This window comes from Myxocyprinus asiaticus, chromosome 19 (genome assembly GCF_019703515.2).
Source record: "Myxocyprinus asiaticus isolate MX2 ecotype Aquarium Trade chromosome 19, UBuf_Myxa_2, whole genome shotgun sequence".
NCBI lineage: Eukaryota > Metazoa > Chordata > Actinopteri > Cypriniformes > Catostomidae > Myxocyprinus > Myxocyprinus asiaticus.
In genome coordinates this window covers 36,364,686-36,387,049 of record NC_059362.1, presented here as the reverse complement: position 1 = coordinate 36,387,049, position 22,364 = coordinate 36,364,686, and the positions used below count along the sequence as shown (strand labels likewise).

The window sequence follows — 22,364 nt, the reverse complement described above, 5'->3', positions numbered from 1 at the left end:
CCACAGAGGGAATATTCTTCTATTTAATATCTTATACTGAACAATAGGTGTGATCATGCGATACAGCCTTAGACCCAGTTGGATGTTGGTATGAATTTATTGCTGCATTACACAAGTGGTATGTCTTTCAAAGCATATAATGCCTGTCGTGCGTGAGTGACCCTAGATGATACATACTGATTTATGCAAATCGAAATAAAAATGACGGACAGGAGAATGCTGACAGTGCAAATAAAGTTATCATATCAACAGGATCTTATGACATAACTGGTTGTTTAAAATGCTAAAGCATGCAAAACACATCCTTACGTCCAATTACTGCATGCCGGCTGATTTCAATTTAATGATGACTGAAACAATTTGTGGAAGGAAGCTTCCATAATAGTTGGTCTGATATTATCGAACAGTATGTCTCTGGAAGATGCCTAGCAGCAAGGTTTTCTGCAAGGAAAGACTCTAGACTGACACTGAAAATGTGGAATTGAAGCTGCATCTAAAACAGTGATTCTCAACCGGGGGTGGGGACCCACTAAGGGGCCTCGGTACACTTCCAGGGGCCTCAAGATCTTTAAAATTATTTAGATAGAAATATTATTATGATTTAAATATTTATTACATTATAAAACATAATGAAAATGCTAAAATTAATACTCCCTTTAACATCTTGCTTTAATAAACAAAATACAGTTCTAGATGTTCTGGAGTACAAATTATAATGATTAATAGTTTTAATCTATTGTCGATAGTAGTTTCTTTAAATAAAATTTGAAAACAGGCTTTGTCATTATTACAGTAGACATAAAGGAAATATGTTATAATAATAAAGTACCCTACATGGAAGGCCTTTGAATATTTTCTTTGACAGTGGGGGGCCTTGAAGTCAAAGGGTGGAGAACCACTGATCAAAATACATTCAGGTAAATTTTCAAACAGATTAATGGTATTCAGTGGGCATGCATGCATTTATACATCAGTTACATTGCAAGAACTGATGATGGCCATTATGCTTTTAAATACAAAATCAAATATGCTTATTTGACAAGTTTAAAGCTGCTCTGAAGCTGCCATACAAAATCCAGCATACAAAACTTACACCGAGGTTGAGTTTGTAGAGTAGGGAGATGGCACACCACCCCCACTACCTCCGCTGTGTGTGTCAATGTCAGAAATAGCATTGAAGTATGGTAGTATGCAATTCCGAATCCAGCCCTAGTCTGGTTTCAGTGCGGCACTGCATTCAATCTAGACAGATAACTTTCTGCTGAAATACTATTCCAAAGCATTTAAAACAAATGATTAAAAGCAATTCTGTTTGCTTAAAACTGATTTGTGCAGGCTTAACACAGCTATGTAAAGATACCTTTAAAAGCTTGAATTCTCTTCTAGAAAAACTAATATAACACATATTTTGTTACCTGCTAAAATCTACTACAAGGATGGTGGTATGCTGCTGCAGAAAGAATCAAAAGAATGGTGTGATGTCACGATCAGCCGATGGACCCCCATGGTCCCTGCAGGTGATGCCGGAGATCTTTTAAATACTCTTCGACTACATATCCGCAGAAAGATCTTTATCTCCTCTCCAGCCTAGTGCCCATAGTTGACGGTAGACTGCTACGTTAGCTGAAACAGCAGGCTCCCTTTGAGAGGGCTCTGGTGATAGCTGCCTGTAATAACATTCTAAAATAATGCTCTAAAATAATGCTGTCTTGCTCGACTACGAGGTCTTTCGATAACATAATCGCTTCTTCAGCTGCAGTTTATATGTTGCGTTTAGCGGCAGCGTGGGTTGATCGGCATTATTGTTGAGATGTTAACACTCTGTCTAGTAGGCTCGGGCATGCCCGGAAGATTCCTTTGGTGTGTTTGCGGATAGGGATTCCAGGATCTCATACGATACTCGATCAGCTCCCCGATCTTCTAGGAAAAACGTACTTTTTGGGTCTAAAGCTCGCGATGAGGCATGGAGGTGGGAAAACAAGGAGAAAATAGTGAAAATGATGACTGCAGGAGGCTTAAGAAATGCTGCGTGTTACTATGCTGCTGCAGCTGTTCTGCTACGATGCATAGGTGGGTTATATATAATTTGATGAGGAAAAAAGGGGTTCTGATTGGTTAATGTAGCAAGGTGTGCCGGGGTGACCTATCAGCCTGTGCCACAGAGTTTCCTAACTGAACTTAATTTGTCATTAAGGACTGTAAAGAGTTGGACCAATGAAGCAGAGCTGGAACTACAAGCCTGCTTTGACTGTACAGATTGGACTGTTTTTGAAGCTGCAGACACCAATCTGGACGAGCTCACAGATACTGTAACATCATATTTCAGTTTCTGTGAGGATATGTGCATTCCTACTAGGACTTATTTAATGTTCAACAATGACAAACCATGGTTTAGAGCAAAACTCGGGCAGCTTCGTCAGGCCAAAGAGGATGCGTACAGAAGTGGGGATACAATCTTGTACAATCAGGCCAGAAACACACTGACAAAAGAGATCAGAGTGGCAAAGAGAAGCTACGCTGAGAAGCTGAAAAACAAGTTTTCAGCTAACAACCCTGCATCAGTGTGGAGAGGCCTGAAAGACATTATCAACTACAAGACACCACTCCCCAACTCTGTAGGGAATCAACAACTGGCTGATGACCTGAATGTGTTTTACTGTAGATTTGAAAAGCCCATTCTCACACCCCACACCCGCTCTGACCTTCACTTCACACAAACATAAACACCTCCTGCAACCCCCCTCCTCCCCCCTCCTGCTACTCAACCTGCTCTTAAAATCTGTGAAGAGCATGTGTGCTGGGTCTTCCGGAAACAAAAGACATGGAAAGCACAGGGCCCAGACTGTGTTTCACCCAATTGTCTAAAATCCTGTGCTGACCAGCTGGGCCCCATCTTCACACAGATCTCAAAGAGATCACTGGAGCAGTGTGAAGTTCCCTGCTGCTTCAAATGCTCCACCATTATACCTATCCCAAAGAAACCCAAAATCACAGGACCTTATGACTACAGACCTGTCGCTCTGACGTCTGTGGTCATGAAGTCATTTGAGAGACTGGTGTTGGCCCACCTGAAGGACATCACTGGGCCCTTTCTGGATCCCCTTCAATTTGCTTATCGAGCAAACAGGTCTGTGGATGATGGAACATGGGATATCCTGCATATGCAAGGATCCTTTTTGTGGACTTCAGTTCAGCTTTCAACACAATCATCCCAGCTATTCTCCAGATTAAATTAAACCAACTCTCTATTCCCACCTCTATCTGTCAGTGGATCACCAGCTTTCTGACGGACTAGCAACAGCTAGTGAGACTGGGGAAATACACTTCCAGCACCTGTACAATCAGCACTGGTGCCCCCCAGGGATGTGTGTTCTCCCCGCTACTCTTCTCCCTGTACACAAATGACTGCACCACCAAGGACCGCTCTGTCAAGCTCTGAAGTTTGCAGATGACACTACTGTCATCGGCCTCATCCAGGATGATGATGAGTCTGCATACAGAAGGGAGGTAGAACAGCTGGCTGTCTGGTGCAGTCAAAACAACCTGGAGCTGAACATGCTCAAAACAGTGGAGATGATAGTGGACTTTAGGAGGAACATCCCAACATTGACCCCCCTCACCATTCTGAACAGCACTGTGGCAGCAGTGGAGTCATTCAGGTTCCTGGGCTCTACCATGTCACAGGACCTGAAGTGGGAGAGCCACATTGACTGAAAAAGGCCCAGCAGAGGATGTACTTCCTTCGCCAGTTGAGGAAGTTCAACCTGCCACAGGCGCTGCTGATACAGTTCTACTCAGCAGCCATGTCCTCTGCACTTCAATAACTGTCTGGTTTGGTTCAGCTATGAAATTGGACATCAGAAGACTATAAAAGACAGTTCGGACTGCTGAGCGGATTATTTGTTGTCCCTGCCCTCCCTTCAAGAACTGTACACTTCCAGAGTGACGAAAAGGGCTGGAAAAATCACTCTGGGCCCCACTCACCCAGCCCACTACCTCTTTAAACTGTTGCCTTTTGGCTGGCGCTACAGAGCACTGAGCACAGGAACAGTTTTTTCCCTCAGGCTATCCATCTCCTGAACAGTTAAAACTGCCCCATTGAGCCATAATTATGTGCAATACACAGCTTAGTCTATTTATATTTATCCAACACATCTGACCTCTTCTGCCATAACATTCCCTTGCACTATCTGTATTTGTACATATGAGCGTACAGTATATATATATATATATATATATATATATATATATATATATATATATATATATATATATATATATATATATAATTATTATTATTATTGTGTATTTCTATATATACTTATATTTTCTATTCGCTTTTTATTTTTATTTTTATTAATTTTTTTTTTTATTATTATCTCTGTCTTGTTGTTGTATTGTTTGTGCACTAGAAGCTTCTGTCACCAAGACAAATTCCTTGTATGTGTAAGCATACTTGGCAATAAAGCTCATTCTGATTCTGATTCTGATTTCTGATTCTGAAGAAAAAGGGAGAGTAGATGAATACTGTCGATGTAGAAGGCTATAAATTTAATTGCCTGAGTTTTACACCTTGAGCCTTGTGAAATGAACCCCATTTGCAGTTGTTTCACATACAGGGACCACATGTGTGCTCATCCGAGAATAAATAAAACATGAAACATCCTATGCATTACATATGACTGTCAGTGTGTAGCGCTGTCTCAGAAGTATATGTGGTGTGTTACTTGGATATGCACCTCAAAACTATTGTATAATGACATGCTCATGCCATGACACTGTTTTACATGTTTCACTGTAAAATATGTAAAGAGCTATACATAAGCAACAGTGCTGTTTAACAAAGAAAATTGAACCAGAAAATAAATGTATCCAGGGAAACAGTTCATTGTTTACAATGAACAAGAATCACATTTATGATGTACTGTATATATTGAATAGGTGGTTAAACAAATAATTTGAATGTGAGATCTGCAGATTTAAAGCATGGCACAAAACGTGGCACTTCTGTTGAAGATGTTGAACAAAAATTGTCTGATAATAAAACAGTAAATCTCCAGTCACTCATGTTTGTTTGGTTACAAATATCTAACACTGAACAGGTTACACTGCTAGCATGTTTCTTGGGCCTTGTCCCAAATGGCACCATAGGCCCTTGCGGTCCTCCTCCAAGTCCAGATTTAGGAGGTGTAAGCGAGTGCAGACATTATAAAAGCATTTGGGGCAGACTTCAAGACTTCAGTCAGATGACACATTTTTATACATTATGTTTTTCTTATACATACAATTTTACAAATGATTATTAGGAAAAAGTCATGACATTGATAAAGGCACACACTTAGTTTAAACTCTTTTATTTGACCATTGTGCTTGCTGCATCCCGCTGTTTTTTAAGCATCTTGCGCAGGAGCACCACATATTTTAGACACCGTGTCAAGTTAAAATGATCGTGAACTGTTAAAACGCATCTTGTGACACCTGCATTCAGTTCTATTCATTGTGCTACTATTGTTTAAGCAGCCCTTAGGGTATTCACTACCGCATTAAATTTGTAGTGTGTTTGATTACAAGAGATTTGATACCGGGCCCAAGACACAATGATTTCTGATTGTGTTATGGTTCTAACGTGCCACAGAGACAGGACAGATCCCTAAATTTCCACTTATACAAGAGGGGTAGTGTTTTCTCCCAATAGCATGGATCACTCAGCTGTTAAGCAGCATTACACTCACATCAACCTACTACTTAGGGCTGCCAGAGTCAATGTCGTGCAGTTAAAAGGCACACACTTTTACTACTTGACATTTAGATAACCCCTTTCATCCAGAGTAACTTAAGGTATATCAATTACAGTCACCATGGAGCAATCAGAAATTTATTGCACAATAGTAGAGCACTTAGCTCAGGGGCACAATAGTGATAGGACAGGATTTTAATGCTAATAAATGTAGAGCAAAGTCAATCAATTTATTTGGATTTTAACTGCAACTACTATGTTATCAAGTAACTGAAATCCATAGCAATTTAATCTACTAGGTATCCAGGCAGAGGCATCATGCCCATTCAGACTGAGGGGGCACGATCTTGCTTAGATTTTTTATTTAAAAGGGATTTTTAATGGATTATTTGAACTTCCAAAAAAATATTAGTACCTCTTATAATTAAATTGAATGATTATTGCATGTAAAAAAATAAAATAAAAATGTCTGTGGCAGAAATCTTTATTCACATGTTTACATTTTGAAAGTTCAATTTAGTCACATGTTGCGCTTTTGGTGGCGTTCTGTGGCAGCTTTGGATCCCGCTCACAGGGAAGGTCGGGCATGCAAGGGAAAGCGCGATGTTAAGCTAATTTGTTGAATCAACTTGTGCACTTAACGTTTGCTAACTATGTCTGATCTTTGTGGTGCAGTCAATCTTTTTTTCATTTTTTTTCATGTAGTCTAATACAGATTGTCTGTGTATTTCTTTGAACAGTGCTGAAATGCATTTGACAGGTTTCCTGCGTTTGACAGGTCTTGCTGCATCTTTACACTCTCTTCATCATGTTGTGGTGGCTGACCCTGGTGCCCCTTAAAAAAAAAATAGGTGTATGACACCCCTGTATCCAGGTTTGGGGAGTAATGGAATAGGCTACAAAGTTACATATTTAAAATATAAAATACGAGCAACTGTATTCCGTTAAAGTTACAATTTAAATAGCTGATAATCATAAATCATAAATTTACATTGTAGTTCCTGTAGCTCAACTGGTAGAGCATGGCACTTGCAAGATCATGGGTTTGATTCCCAGGGAACACAAATTGATAAAATATGTACCTTGAATGCACTGTAAGTCACTTTGGATGAAATTGTCTGCCAAATGTGGGAAAGTAAAAACAAATTAGGTTACTCAAAGGATTACTTTTAATTTTATGTCATTTGTTTACTTTAATATTCAGTCTATACAGCTGCAAGAAATGCATTTATGTCTTGGAAATACAGAGCATTTTACTTTTAAATTTGGTGAAGGTCGCAAAATAACTGCAATGTGAGCCTTGTTTGCCGGCTACCAAACTTCTATCTGCTTTAAAAGATTCAACTTCTAACCTGAAGAAGCATCTTGATGGAAATTCTGTCACAATTTTCTTTTCCTCATGGTATTCCAAACCCATATGACTTTCTTCCAAAAGAGAAAATGGGGTCTTGAGCTGTCAAGCTTTGAAAAGGAAGCAAAAGCACCATAAAAGTGTCATAACAGTATCATAAAAGTAGTCCATATGACATGTTTTATATGAATATAAGTATTCTAAAGCCATACAATTGCTTTGTGTAAAGAACAGACCAAAATTTAAGGCATTATTCACTTAAATATCATTGGTGCATCTATCTAATAATACAAAATACATTTTACAGCATGTATTCTGTAATCTGTAGTGGAATTTATTTGAAAAGTAAATCTACCAACCCAGCACCTTGAGTGATTGTCCATGAATCTACAAAAGAAATTATGACAAGGCCAAATACAATACTGATACAACTGAGGATAAAACTTTTTGGCAGAACTGAAGTGTTTAAACTGATTTCCTTTGTGCTCTTCTGCTATTCTTGACAACCCCCAAAAGCATGCATAAAATGCTCCCTAAGTTGGAAGGAGTGGTTCTGATGAGATGAAACACATTGCTGTTGAGAAGCAAAAAAAGCCTTCTCATTGCCTAGCTCTCCTTTGCTCAGCTCTAGTCCCTTTTCTCTCCACAATATACTCAAAAAGAAAAATGTTAAACACATAATATGAATATGACTTTAGAAGAGAATCTTCGACATACAGTACAAACTATTTGTATAGCAACAGGGTGTATGAATTAATCTGCATAATTGAATGGCATACAAAGACTCTTGGGTAATCAAGCATAAGCTAGCTAAGCAGCTATAAAATGACCCAGTTACAGAGCTCAGATAAAACCTCCTCACAGCTTGTGTGAGTGTGTGTGTTTGTGTACTTGTATTTGTGTGTAGGTGTGTCTGTGAGACAGTGTATCAGGGCAAAATTCTATTCTCAATCTCAATTCATGAATCAGCCAACAAATATGTTTGACATCAAGATTGCAGAAAGAAACACTTAAAACCCATGTGCACTCAGAAAGCCAATTTATTGCTTGAATTGATGTCATGTAATTTTAAGAGTTGCTACAGCACAACAAATTGAAGTTTTGTGGCTTTTAGTTTATCTCTGTTAGCTTTGAGGTCATCTATATGCTAGTCCACTCCCTAAAATACAAATTCATATTTTAGCAGAAATATGCATTCAAAACTTAGTCTTTCACATCTTTCACAAAAAATTATGACACATCCTTCACTACACAAATTTTGGTCCAGTAAAATCCTTTCATAAATGAGAACGTCCCTACTTCCGACTAGCAATAGCAGTATAGCAAATCATGTTTCCCAGTTGTGACAAACTGAAGTCTATTGGCTATTTAAAATTTTGGATGGATGGATGGATGGATGGATAAATAGATAGATATGAGAGCTGTCAGAATTAACGCATTAGCACAGATGATTAATTTAAAACGTTTAACATGTAAATTAACATTTAATACAGCATAAACCAGCATAAACACTGGTTTGAAGGGCAGAACCTTTGTAATGTGTCTACCTGTAGTCATTACACTGAGGCACACTTCACAACAACAGCGCTTCTTTGTCAGTGATCATGATCAAATGATGGAGAAAAGACCTCTTAATGCTATTTGATGTACAAAACAAGCCCAGATTGGATTTGTGACAGAAATCAAGTACTTATTCAGCCTGTGTAAAGCGCAATTTAATTACCACAGAAGCATGTCAAGTCTTAACTATCAACAAAACGCAGAATGAGACATTTTTGTTTGAAAGCGCTTTTCATATGGAGTTTAAAGCGGAGCTTGAAACTGGCGCTGACATCCTGACAGAATTGTGAAAGCGGTTTCACGATTGCTGTAGCAAAGTGGATAATCACAGTCTGCCAGCTGATTAATATTGTGGAGGATGAGAGTTTAAGAGATTTAATGCCAGTTGCAATAAATATGCAACATATGTGGGGACTAGTTCTTTCAATTAATAAAACTCCCAGAGGCGGACCTACGGGACAGGCAAGCCAGGCAATTGCCTGGGGCCCCAAGCTGGGGGCCCCCTGCGGGCGGCACTAACAGTAGTTCACTGCAACGACACTTGAAACCAATGATTGGCAATGCTTAGCAGACTAGAATGACGTTTTCGGGGAAAAAAAAAAGAAAAGAAAAAAAATTACCTAGAAGGGCCCCCATCCATTTAGCTACAAATTCAAGTAAGAGCAGAATTCAAAATGTTGTGACAGTCACAACATTTTCATAAGATCAGGCTGCATGTTTTGAATGTTCATTATTTTGTGACACCCCCCCTAGAGGGGCCCCCATCCTGTTAGCTACTAATTCAAGTAAGAGGGATGCAGGAATCATGAAGAGGACATCCAACGTACCAATCTGGAAGTTAGGGATGGGCGATACCATTTTTTGTAATTTATTTTTTTAATCCAATAATTTCAAGTTGATACCAATACGATACTTCTATTAAATTGCTATTTATTTTTTATTATTATTTATTTATTTTTTACATTTGTGAGCCTAAACAGAAAATTATAAGAATTCAGTTTTGTTTAACCTTACAAAAATTAACCATGGTTTCACTACAGTAACTATAGTTTAATCATGTTATTCAGTTAAACCATAGTTACCACACAATTAACCATGGTTATTACTACAATATTACTGTAGTAAAACCATGGTTAACTATATTATGAATTTATGACTTGGCACTTTGCTTACTGATTATACAAACTGCAATACAATAATTTTGCAATTAGTCATCAGATAACTAAAATACATTAAAACAAATATGATCTCTGAGGAAGGTCTGAGGAAACGATATTTCAGATGTTTTTATCTAATGTTTATTTAGATATTAGTTTTAAAACCAGCTTGATTTTTCACATTAAAAAACAGATTACCGCAGTCAGAAAAAGAGAGAAAGATGCAGAATTTCTGCCACTCCCACAGCAGCTTTTTTTTAAACTCCATCCAGCAGTGTTTTATTTATAACAAAGAATTATATTATAGATTTACACTACATATTTAAAAAAATTAATATGTAAAGATTGCCAAATTTACACTGCTAAATGAGGCAAAAACGAGTCATCACAGGCTGTGAAAAGGGTCCACTGACCATTGAAATTATAAGACCTGATCCAACTGTTTGTTGTATAATAGGCTAGGTATTTATTTTCAGTAAGGTTGTATTCTTGATGACCAGGCATGAAAAGGTTATACATTATACAATCCCTTTAATTGAAAGCAAAATATACTTAAAAGTCAATGTAGTTTTTAAAAACATGGAATCCATATTCTCGAAGTCCAGTTATCTCCAATAGCATAATAAGTCTAAAGATTTTTACAGTTTTGCTGGCTAAAGGGTACACTTAAGTTCTACCGGCATTATAAGTTGGCATTCTGTTTCTTGAACACAGAGAGACTGCTGTAGCACAGTAAAGTAGATTTGCTTCCCTATACTTATGTACTTGCCATTACAGCAAATGCTGACTTACAGCTGGTTCCATATTTACAAACACTGCTTTTGCCTCATCCAGCCATTCTGTCCAGACCGCTGACAATTTGAACGTGGCACAAAATTATACACTGCCACAAAAATCAACAAAAATATCCTACTGGCTCCTCATAATGCAATCTCGATTTCAATATGAAAGTGGCATTTTATTAAGTTGATGCTGGGGCTGAAATAAGTTAAATAAAACTAAGAATAGCATGAAGCATGTTTCTTCATTGCAATTCAATTACAATTTGAAGTCTGGCTGATGTTGGCAGCTTTTGAGCTCCTAAGGAACCTCATCTGGGGCTTCTCCAGTTTTCCAGTCCTCCTCCTACTGTCAGATACATTAACGGGAGGCTCGGAAAGACGACATACCTGCCAGTGGTGAAGGAATCAGGAGGATCCTTCATTACTGCCGTTATTTCATATTTGTGCAGCCATCTGCAGTAACAGGCATAAGTGATAATTAGCCATTAGTCATCAGCTGATCTCATTTCTGTCCTTGTTAATTGCCATGCTGTTGCCAGCGGAGGAAAGAAAGCAATCGGCTCATATTTTTCCACGCTGAGATGTCACTCTCTCTTCCTGATTTCTCAGCATTCTCTCTCTCTCAGTGAGATGATTGGCCCAGATTGATGAAGATGGCTTTGTAAAATGATCATTATGGTTAACAGTGCACAGTGACTGACAGGATATTGCTGAGGTCTGCTGTCGGGTGTTGCCTCCCTGTCAAGTTCCCTTCCCTGATGTTGACCTTATTCTACAGTGTTATTTCACTGATTACAGAGATGATTTGGCGAAGCACGTTCCTTTGCCTCCTGTTTATACTTCAGCTGTGACAGTGCTAGACCTAAAGATCACAGCACAGCAAATGGAATGTTTGCTTAAAGGGATAGTTCAGGAAAATGAAAATTCTGTCATTATTTACTCACCCTCATGTTGTTGCAAACCCATTGAACATTCTCTCTTCAGTGGAATGTTCTCAAAAGGAAATGTTAGGCAGAATGTTAGGGACTGAATGCCTTTGTCACCATTCAAAAAAAGATGTGAACATCCTTTAAAATGTCTCATTTTGTATTCTACAGAAAAAAAAAAAGAAGTAATTTTTATTTGATGTCAATACACACAGTGGTTTCCCACCATTCCAGGAGATATTTGAGTGTTCTTTTTCATTTATATTTCAATGCAAGTTCACACAGTGCTTAGGCAAATATTTTGCATTTAAAAATCTTAATTCCCTCCGCAGATTTGGGGAACTTGACAATTTTCGTTATGTTGTATTGAACACCTTTTTTTTTTTTCACAACGTCTCCCCTCCCTTGATGCTTTTATTGTTACTCATGGAGCTGTCACAAGCTATGATCTTGAGAACAGCAGGCATTTTTCATTTTAAGCAGTCACAATGTGTATATATATATATATATATATATATATATATATATATATATATATATATATATATATATATATATATACACACACACACACACACACTTTCATTGTGAAATTTCACTTATGATTTTACTGCGCAATTCATGGTTTCACAATTGTTGGTTTTTTGCGCCACATGACCCTTAACATGTGATTTCCTTTTCGTTTCAAAAATTACATTTGATTTTGAATAACAGTATAGTATTGCAATAACAATTTGCAAGCAAACCATTTTTAATATCAATAATGTTTTTATTAATATGATTAAATATACTAAATATGAATTATATGAGTAACATGCTAAATTTTTAATTTCAATTTTTTGCCAGATTACTTAAATACACCTCTTCTATTATGAACATGTTTTCAGTTACTGATTTTAAAGTTATTTTGATATTTTTTCTGGGGCTTAAAGTAAAAATGTCATGTGGTGTAACTGTCCAAAATCAAAGGCATATTAAAAGTTGTAATTCTTGAAAAAAGAAATTTTGGCATGAGTAGTGCAGATTAATCTTTTATTATTATTATTATTAGAAAAATTATAATAAGCAGTGAAACAATTTTGTTTTAAAATATGGTTAATTTTTAAAAACCTTTGTCCACCAAATCAAAGTCATTTGATGTAACCAACATGTAGGTAGCCATTTTGAAAAAAACAAAAAACAAAACAAAAAAAACAGAGAGGACCCCTTTAGACCCTCAAGAAGACCCTCAGAGTGTGAGGTTTCATAACAAAAATAATTTGACATAATTAAAAAAGTTGAGTACACTCATGTATTCAAGGTGCAAGGAAAGTATTTTAATATCTTTTACTTGATGGTTGCAACACATGACATTTTTAAAGTCATTAAATAATTTATTGTTGTAAAAAAATGCTAAAAATATTTTTACAATTTTTTGAAACCAACATAGACTCAGATACTACATTTCTATGAAGACATGTTTTAAACTAGAATTTTAAAAGATTTATCCTTTTTATCAACAAACATATTTGTCAATGGCCCGTATACAGTATTACATTTTGTAGCATATTAGTATATTGTAAAATAGTACATTGTAGTATAACAGTATATTGCTTATTAGGATTATTTAATTGTTAATGTTAATGTTAAAAAATAATGCTAAAAACACTGAAATGTGCTGTGGCAGATGAGAGCAAACTGCTTGAAAACAGTTGTAATTATTCAATTTCATTTGGTGACGCTTGTGGCATAGAAACTGCACACTTCACCTTTAAAGATAAGTATTATCCATCCCACTAGTCAGTGACGTACCCTTGTATAGGTGACATACTTATTTTCCTAGCGACACTGTCCTTATTCAATGCACACTACACTTCTCTATCACTTATTCGCAGCCTTTTCTCTGTTCCAGTGAAATCACAAAATAAAATGCAACCAAAAGTGCCTCCATTACTGATATAAATCCATGTCAAACAGCTGCATTTTGATTGGTTTAATAAGAAAGAGAAAAACGAAATCAAGCAAGTTGCGATTAATACTAACAGCAATTGTTGGTAGTGTTAATCAAAACGTCCTGGTTATTTTCATAACCTCCATTCCCTGATGGAGGGAACGAGATGTTGTGTTGATGTAGTGACACTAGGGGTCACCCTTGAGAGCCCCAAATACCTCTGATCTTTGAGAAAAGGCCAATGGGAATTGGCGAGTGGAATTTGCATGCCACTCCCCCGTACATACGGGTATAAAAGCCGAGACAAGGTCCAGCGGGTAGTTCAGTGTTGTTGCAGGAGGGACACAACGTCTCGTTCCCTCCATCAGGGAACGGAGGTTACGAAAGTAACCAGGACATTCCCTATCTGTCACTCACTCAACGTTGTGTTGATGTAGTGACACTAGGGGTCCCTATATGAAACGCCACAACTAGCTGAACTGTGCTACGTGGACTGGCAGTGCGAGACGGGTAGACCATTGTGTGCCTCGTAGCCAGCACACCCGGCCGTCACGTAACCTCCCTCAACGCTCCTACGAGCATTGTACGGTCCCCTACACCACGGGGACAAGTCGACTGCCCAAAAAAGGCAGGCTACCCCAGCCGTGGCCTCTTCTCTTATTTTTTCTCCCCAAAAAAGAGTGGAAATCGATCGACTGGGGGCCATAAGTGTCCACGTCGGGGAGGTGTCACTCCCAAGGGGAAGACACCGCGGAGAGCACACCCTGCCCAAAGGGGAGGTAATGTGTGGAAATACGTCACATGGTCTTACTGAGTTTTGTCGGCAGTGTCACATGTGGAGAAGTCCCCGTGGTAGGTCCTACCTAGAGGGGACGGAGCTCTACAAACACGGCGACCAGTGGCAGAGGGGACTCTGCCCGAGGAAGACACGGGTTTACCAATGGGGAAACCATCTCGTGGAAGATACATCACACGGGGTTACAAACAGGTAACCAACACATGTGGAGCACCTACCCCAGTACAGGGCCTATTAGCACACATACTGGGCCAGCATCAAGTTTCGCCACGAACTCGCCTGCCACAGGGCTAAGGAGGAAGGACATCTAGGGTCCATGGTCTCGTGAACACGGCTGGGGGGTAAAAGCATACATGTCCCCCTCCAGGAGGGGAAAGGCGCTATGCGCAAGTGGTACACCCGGCCAGTTGTCCCATACACTTACCTGTTCGTACCTGACAATACACAGGATGAAACTGGCTCATCCCGGAGATTGTAGAACCTCACGAAGGTATTGGGTGTTGCCCGCTGCTCTACAGATGTCTGCTAAAGAGGCACCACTGGTCAGGGCCCAGGAGGCCGCCACACTCCTGGTAGAGTGTGCTCATAGCCCCAAGGAGGGCGGCACGTCCTGGGCATGATATGCCAAGGCAACAAAGAGCTGCTCAGAGCTTCTAAAGCTCTGTGTGCGATCCAATTAGATGCGCAAAGTGCACACTGGACACAGCAACGACAAGGCTGGGTCTGCCTCCTCCAGGGGCAGCGCTTGCAGGTTCACCACCTGATCCCGAAACGGGGTCGTGGGAACCTTGGGCACATAGCCTGGTCAGGGTCTCAGTACCACATGAGAGTATTCCGGACTGAACTCCAGGCACGTGTTGCTGACAGAGAACGCCTGCAGGTCCCCTACCCTCTTGATGGATGTGAGCGCAGTCAGGAGTGCAGTCTTCAAAGAGAGTGCCTTTAGCTCAACTGACTCCAGGGGCTCAAACGGGGCTCTCCGCAGGCCCTGTAGGACCACAGAGAGATCCCATGAGGGAATGAGGTGCGGTCTGGGAGGATTCAGCCTTCTCGCGCCTCTAAGGAACCCGATGATCAGGTTGTGCTTCCCGAGAGACTTACCATCAACTGCGTCATGGTGCGACACTATAGCAGCCACGTACACCTTCAAGGTGGAGTGGGACAGCCGCCCCTCCAGACTCTCCTGCAGGAAGGAAAGCACTGACCCGACTGTGCATCTCTGGGGGTCTTCGCATCGGGAAGAACACCACTTAGCGAACAGATGCCATTTGAAGGAATACAGGCACCTCGTAGAGGGAGCCCTAGCCTGAGTGATTGTGTCTGCCACTTAGGTCTTCAACGTCCCGTCCAAGGGCCAGATGTGGAGATTCCAGAGGTCTGGTCGCAGATGCCAGATGGTGACCTGTCCCTGAGAAAGAAGGTCCTTCTTCAGGGGAATTCGCCGGGGGGGGGGGGGTTGTCGCGAGGAGTGTGAGGTCCGAGAACCAAGTCTGGGTGGGCCAGTAGGGTGCTACAAGATGACCTGCTCCTCGTCCTCCCTGACCTTGCTCACTGTGGGAATGCATACTTGCATAGCCCCTGGGGCCAGCAGTGTGCCAGCGTGTCTGTGCCAAGGGGAGCCTCGGTCAGGGCATACCAGAGTGGGCAGTGGGAGGATTCCTGGGAAGAAAACAGTCTACCTGCACTTGACTGAATCGACTCCAAATCAGCTGGACCACCTGGGGGTGGAGTCTCCACACTCCCCTGAGCATGACCTGCTGTGACAGTGCATCCGCAGCGCTGTTGAGGTCACCCAGGATGTGAGTGGCTCGCAACGACTTGAGTCGCTGCTGATTCCAGAGGAGGAGACGGCGGGTGAGTTGCGACATGCCACGGGAGCGCAAGCTGCCTTGGTGGTTGATGTATGCTACCGTCGCTGTGCTGTCCGTCTGGACCAACATGTGCTTGCCCTGGATCAACGGCCAAATCCTCCGCAGGGCGAGCAACACTGCCAGCAACTGGAAGCAGTTGATTTGCCAAAGCAGTCGCGGCCCCATCCAGGAGCCAGCAGCTGCATGCCCGTTGCACACAGCGCCCCAGCCTGACTTGGAGGCGTCTGTCGTGATGTCGACTCACTTGGAGACCTGCTCTAGGGGAACCGCTGCCTGTAGAAATGCCAGGTCCATCCAAGGGCTGAACAAGCGGTGACAGATCGGCATGATGACCACGTGATGTGCCCTGTGGCACTATGCCCATCTCGGGACTCGAGTCTGAAGCCAGTGCTGAAGCAGTCTCATATGCATCAGCCCGAGCAGCGTGACCGCTGCCGAGGATGCCATATGCCCCAGGAGCCTCTGAAATTGCTTCAGTGGGACCACCGTTCTCCGCCTGAACGATATCAGGCAGCTCAGCACCGACTGCGTGCGCTAGCTCGTGAGGCGCGCCATCATCGAGACTGAGTCTAACTCCAACCCAAGAAAAGAGATGCTCTGAACCGGGGAGAGCTTGCTCTTTTCCCAGTTGACCCAAAGCCCCAGTTGGCTGAGGTGCCTGAGCACCAGGTCCCTGTGCTCACACAACAAATCCAGAGAGTGAGCTAGGATTAGCCAGTTTGTTTAAACTTGAGCTGAGCCCCTCTTTAGGGTGAAATCCAAGAATCACCCCTTTTCTTGTGTTTAAATAGCAGCAAAAATGGTGCCAATATTTCTTTTGGTGGGTCAAGAAACAATATCATGAGGGCTGAGGCAGATAGCTTGGGAATGACCACAGCTGATCAACTGCACTCACTTTAGTCCTAGTTTTAGAGGATATTTTAGGTTATAAATGAGCTGGAATTAGGACAGCAGAATGAGAAACATGTAAACAAGCTTAAACAGAGCTTGATTCGAGGTTTTACGACTTTTCAGGGGAAAAATTTTCCTGGAGTTCTTTCACCATGTCTACTAAATAGGCCTGAATAACCAGATACCATATTACACTGCAAATTGAAATGGAATTAGCAATTGAATCCAGAAAGGTAGTGTAGCTGGTTACAGAGGTATTAATGCCTAACTGTTTTTGTAAACTATTCCAGGGTGATAATGTTCTAAATGGAAATATGCTTCATGAATAATTCATCTGCAGAGAGCGAGAGTGAGAGAAAAACTGCCCTCATTTAGAGATTCAAGTGTTAATGAATTCCAAAGTGGAGGGCCATCTAACACTGTGCCGTGTGCTATGCTGAGCTAACTTTAGTCTGGACTATTTTGGTAGAGCCCAGTGAAGCGTGGTGTTAAAGTCTTCTCCCTGCCTCCCTGTGCCTGCTACTGACCTGAATAGCAGCAAGAAAACATGTGTATTCAGTGCCAGGAATTGCTAATAAATCTCACCAACCGTAAAGGGATTATATAATAATAGAGTGATCATTCTATTATATTGATAACAACATTTTACTGCAACTTACTTGGTGGTTATTACAAAGAATTTTATGGCCATTCTATCATCGTTCAAAGAGGATAACCAACAGGCTTTTAAATATGTAAGATTCTGCACAGTTTCTAGGATGCTAATTAGATACAATATAAGCATATTTTTGACGTTGATCGTGATATTGTGACTCCTTTGTACAAGAAGTCGGATTTTCTTGCCTCCAGCATACATGATGCTCTCGGAAAATTCACAAATCCTGCATAGATAACATGGACGGAAGTCAGAAGATAATTCTGAAATTTATATACATTTTTCAATTCAACTTTTCACTCAAAATCTCGTGCAGATAATATATTTTATAGTGAAAATGTTAAAATAAATTGTTAAAATGCAAAACAGAAGCATTTTACTTGTTGGACCCCATTTAGTGTGTTCCCTTTAACTGTTTGCTTTTCCCAGCGGTATTAAAACAAGAGCTACCTAATATGCTGAGTTGAGCTACAGTGATGATGATGTGGGCTGACCTAAATTTGGCCAGTTGTGTTTGTCAAGAAGAATCAGGGTTTCAACTGAAGATGTCATACATATCAGTATGAGCATAATCATTATTTGTACCCTTCCATGTTTCTTTATACTTTGCATGTTGCCTTTTGACTGCATGGATTAAGCTTTGGTCCATTACACAGTGAATCATAAAAAAGGACCTATTAGAAAGTCATCTTAACAACATAAGATTTTGTGTCATTAGAGACTATTACATTTGAAGGTGATATATAATTCATTAGTCCCATCATTATGCTTACAGTGGACAACTGAAATGCTGTTTTTGCTACTGTGGTGCATCTGCTAATTCTGTACTGAAACAATCAGGTTTGTTCCTTAGGTTTTGCCTTTGCAGTCAGATGATTAATTAATTAATAATTATTCACATGCACTTAAAATACTCCCTCCTTCGGAGCCCCTTAGAGGATAGAGTTACATTTTTTCGTCTGAAATAGATTTGCATGCCCTCGCAATAATTTTGTGTTCCTCACAATAAGTTTTGCGTGCCCTCGGAATAGTTTTACTATAGTAATATTGTAGACCGTAGTTTTTGGCGGAAATCAGGCTAGGCTAACGATATTTTGTTTTTGTTTTTTGGCAGAAACCATGGTTTTGATATAGTAATTTGAAAAGTAAGTTAAGTAACCATGTTTTTTGGTGGGAACCATGGTTTTAATACAGTATACTGTATCCATATACCATGGTTTAACTAATTCTATGAGTATAATTTACATGAGGTCAGTAAAATAATTTGTTTTTTAACCACTCAATGACGATTTAAAGTAATATATGCAGAAAAAAAATGTTTAATTTGTCTTGTTTAAATTCTGAATTCCTTACGCTGATGACACTGATACAACTGCAAAGATGGGTTTATAAAAAAAGAAGAATGGGCAGAATAAAGACAAAAGAATAATGATAAGAGAGGCATATCTTACTTTGGGCAGATGTGTGAATGGCTTTCGCTGCAGATAAGTGAATGGGTACTTGAGAGTATTTGAGTAGATTTGATTCCTTTTGTAGACTAATTAAACAAAACAAAATGACATGACATGGTCTTCCATGCCGGTGTGTTCACGTTGAATACTTACTGAATAACGTAAACAAAGTAGTAGGTGGAGCTTCAGGTCACACCTACTGATAACTTGGACCAACGGCAGCAAGAAGGTGTTTAGCAGCCGGTTAGAAGTTTTCCTAAAAGTTCGCCCAGGCAAGCTGTTCCGAACCACCAAAATAAACGCAAAAACACCAGATTTTGTTCTAAATGACATCATACCCATTCGTTCTTCGATTATGTATGTAGTACTGTAAATCTGGGCCTTAAGAGGCTCCATACCCTCCGCTAATCAAGGTGTTTGCCATTTTGCTGCACCATGGGTTAGAAATCAGGGAAACAAGACTGTTTACTTCATTTCCATTGTCATGATTAGGGATGCACCAAAATTTCTAACGGAAAAATTTTCGTCCGAAAATTGCATAAAATGCTGTTTTTGGTTTACGGCCGAAACAGAAAAAAGGCCGAAAATCTTGGCTGAAAATTTTAACAGGAACCTCTTTTATCTCAAAAGATCAAGTAACAGTTTATTTGTTATGATATGATACTTTTAAGTTAACAACTTTTTTACAAAATTGAAGCAAAATGAAAGAACCGCAATGAATAAACAAAGAATTATCTTCCTAATAACCAGAATATGAAAAAAATCTAAAAGAAAAGGTTTATTTACCCTGTAAAAGTTTATAAAAGAATGGGCATATGCAATGAGTCTGCACAAAATAAATTATTATTATAAACTGTAATGTTTTAATTTCAACAAAACTTTTTTAGCACATGTACACGCCATCTTTGAATCAGAGTTTTAAGAATCCAAGTATCTAGTCTAGTGTACACAAACTATGTAAAACTACACTTTACCTGCACAGGCAATAAAATTCGAAAAATCATTAAAAGTGCACTTGCTGCGTTTGTCATATATCAGCAAAGCCAGTGCAATGATGCTGTCAATTTGGCTTTTATCACAACAACAACTTCAGACTCTATTGCTGTTCAAAATATTTATATGCAAACAATCTCAGAGATGAACAATTTAAAGGAATAATTCACCCAAAAATGAAAATTTTGTAATTTACTCTTGTCCTTCCAAATCTGATTGACTTTCTTTTTTCCGTGTAACACAAAAAGAGATGGTAGGCAGAATGTTAGCCTGAGTCACCATTCACTTTCATTTATTATTTATCTTTTTCCATACAATAAAAGTGAATGGTGACAGACTGAACATTTGGGTTTGGAACAACGCAATGGTGAGTAAATGATGAATTGTCATTTTCGGGGTGAAATATTCTTTATGGTCATAACCCAACCTGGAAAGAGGCCAGAGGAACATACAGAGAGGATTATAGGTGGATACACCAATAACAACAACAAGAAAAACAGCACAAAGTGTATACATTTCATGTAGAGATGTAACAGCTTTGATTGAACCGATCTGAAAGATTAAAGACTTCAGAAATTAGGCAGCCACTTTTTAAAGTTTCTTTCAAAAACACATCTCTGTGGTGCAAATATTTTTGTCTACTTCATAGTGCAGCTTTAAAGGCAGAACGCTAATCTCTCCAGGATATAGCAGTGGTGTTTTGAAGGTTAATACCTCAGCAGTGTGAAGAGCAGACTCTCTAAAGCAGTGCCCCCTGCCATCCTCTGTGCTTACAGAAAAAAAGCTGAGATGAAGAGCCTTGCACAACCTTCCATATCGTATGAACCTCACGAGTGTGAATCCCCTGGGTGCACCACCTCTTCTAACCCCCTCCCCTCCTAAGGAGTCTCTCTCTTTCACACAGTGAGCAAATATTTCACCCAGCCTCTAATTGCCAAGGGCTGCTGTCTCTGCTGCCATATCTATTGCCCAGTCTGCAGAATGCAGCTTCTTGATCTGCTCTGGACTGAGGTGATGGCTGCCTCTGAAATGTCAAAGACAGATGGCTGACCGTCACATTGCACCCAAGTTTCATTCACTATGTTTGATCATTTCATGCCGGTGAAGGATCATTCCATTATCCCATTCAGATCATGGAATACCAAGGAAAACAATTTCAGTTGGAGTTAGAAGGGGTGAATTTACTAAGAATTACTACTTGCAGGGGCGGACTGGGACTATAAAGTGGCCCTGGACTGCAGCCCACCAAACCCGGCCCGCAACACACCACACCATAACACACCGGCTCATTGATTTCATTTTCCTGCTCAATTTCAGATTTTTGTGTTAAAAAAAAAAAAAGACAGTTCTATTGACTGCTAGTGACAGCAAGCCCACCAGTGCAAAAACTGTAATAACTTTAAAACATACAAAACTACTGTAAATGTGATTAGTGGATTTTTTTTATTTTTTTTAGAGAAAGCGCCTTTCAACTTTTTCCCAGAAGTGCAAATAAACTTTTGTCTTAGTTAATATGAGTGTAACACGACCTCACAGCAGAAGGGAAGGAGGACACAGGGAAGCGGGTTCCAGGCTCAGGTAAGGCATTTTTAATTGGCCACTTCAATACTTTACAACTTCACAAACTCATCAGCTTCACAGGCACGTAGTCACTTAAACACATTAGCTTCACAAACACAATAGGGTAAACACAACAGCTTCTCGAGCACCGTGGGCTTTCTTGTGCCAGACTCTCACTCCCTGTCTGCTGGTAGCGTGGCCGCATATTTGCCGCTCTCCCCATGCTCACTGGAATTAGAGACAGGTGTTAGACATAATTTAGCTCAGGTGTCAGCACCCTTACCGCTTTTCTCTCTCCAGACAGACGCTCGACCACGCCCCCACTGCCACAGTGAGGTTGTGGAAACAACAAGTATAATACTAATAAATTAAATATGTATACATAGCTATACAAGATCATAAAATGTTGTTTAAAATAGTTAGATGAAGAAAGTGTCACACAGCAGGACACTGATGACAATGCTTAAAATTTCATGTGAATTACTCACATAACTATGTTTAATTTTTTATTTTATTTTTAAATCAATGAAAACAAAGTTGACCAGAATATGTACATATAAGAAACGTCCCTTTTTCAGGACACTATATTTTAAAGATATGTTGCAAAAATCCAAATAACTTTACAGATCTTTATTGTAAAGGGTTAAACAATGTTTTCCATGCTTGTTCAATGAACCATAAACAATTAATGAACATGCACCTGT

The 22,364-nt window shown here is 39.9% G+C and overlaps 1 long non-coding RNA gene across 1 annotated transcript; it reads right to left on the bottom strand.

The window, feature by feature from the left end:
• Positions 1–6,315: 6,315 nt before the first annotated feature.
• On the bottom strand, positions 6,316–20,913 carry LOC127456695 (uncharacterized). The gene is made up of 4 exons (XR_007899874.1): positions 20,815–20,913; positions 7,090–7,198; positions 6,820–6,855; positions 6,316–6,572 (listed from the first exon to the last, which is right to left on the bottom strand). It is a non-coding gene; the product is annotated as an uncharacterized LOC127456695 (long non-coding RNA).
• Between the last annotated feature and the right edge of the window lie 1,451 nt (positions 20,914–22,364).